This window comes from Drosophila elegans, unplaced genomic scaffold (assembly GCF_018152505.1).
Source record: "Drosophila elegans isolate 14027-0461.03 unplaced genomic scaffold, ASM1815250v1 contig_814, whole genome shotgun sequence".
In the NCBI taxonomy this organism is placed as follows: domain Eukaryota; kingdom Metazoa; phylum Arthropoda; class Insecta; order Diptera; family Drosophilidae; genus Drosophila; species Drosophila elegans.
The window spans coordinates 10,830,710-10,832,084 of NW_024546167.1; positions in this window are offsets into that span (position 1 = coordinate 10,830,710).

Consider the following 1,375-nt stretch of genomic DNA (forward strand, 5'->3'; position numbering starts at 1 on the left):
TTCAATGAGAGCGAATCAAACGTTCGATTCCCATGCACTTGCAATTATCCTTCAGCGGGGCAATATTGAAATTGACTTGAGACCTTCGCCTCCCTCTCGCCACAACAATAAAAGCGAACCACATTCCCATCCAGCAATCCTTGAGTCCTCCTGAAATCCCGGGTGAACTGGCACTGTTAACTGGCACTCAACTAGCAGCTTATTAGCAAACTTTCCCATTGGATTATATAGTTGAATATTATAATAATCGAGTTAGGTTCGTGTAAGTGGGTGCCCCGCTATTCCCGCTATCCGTTGGCTTTGGGGCATGGCTGGCAGTCAGCTTTCATGCACAATTTCCGTTTTCATGGCTCCGGGCATGAAAATAAGCCCACAGTTTACGAGACGACGTCGAGGACGAGGACGACGAGCCCGGGTATGCGTCTCATGGCTGGTGTAACAAAAAGTGGGCAACTTTTTAGGGCGACGAGGAAATACTTTGCTAAATTGCCAGGGCAGTGGCTCCTTTTGGCCTGCCCTCGTGGAATGGCTACAAAAACCAATAACAGGACGTAATACACTCATGTGTGCGAGCTGAGGGGGGATTCCAACTTTTACAAATCGTTAGCATTTCGCACGTTTATTGAGTTGTTTTTGTATGTAAATTGGTTGCATAACTTTTGCCATGGAAAGTGTCGAGTGGCCGGAATGGCAATACGAATACGAATAGGAATACGAACACGAACGCAACCTAACCCTTTCAGTGCTCCCGCACTATTCAACACTGGATTATTGTCTGTAGATTTTCAGATACGCAAACTAACATTCCCTGCCCGTCTGAATGTCCTCATGTGCATAAACTTTGATTCCACTCTGAGTGCGCCAGCGCATGCTAAACACCACGAAATTCTTTGCTTGGGATATGCACTGCTAAGATGCCCTGTAAAAATAAATATACCTGCGTCTTTTCTTTCTTGTATTTGGGAAAATACTGCATTTAATTCGTAACTATCTCAAGCACTAGTAAAATGTATCTTTTAGTTGTTCATTAAGTAAGGAACACTTTCAGAAATGTGCATGCCTCCAAATTATAAACTTTTTATATATTATCAAATATTCCCATGACTAGACAAAAGTATACAAACTAATTAAATAGTTACCATTAATATAATTGTAATTGAAATATTTAATTATATTTTAAACTATATAAGGCTCAATATACCCTCATCAGGACCAACTACTGTGGATAAAAAGTTTAAGCTATTTGCGTATCTCGCAAGCGGAAGGCTTTTCCTAGCGGGAAAACGAGGGGAAAGGTCGTTTTGTCTGTGGTCGTTGGTTTGGTGGCGCTTTGGTTTGGTGGTGCATATTTGTCGTTTGCGGTTTTCAGCTGCAA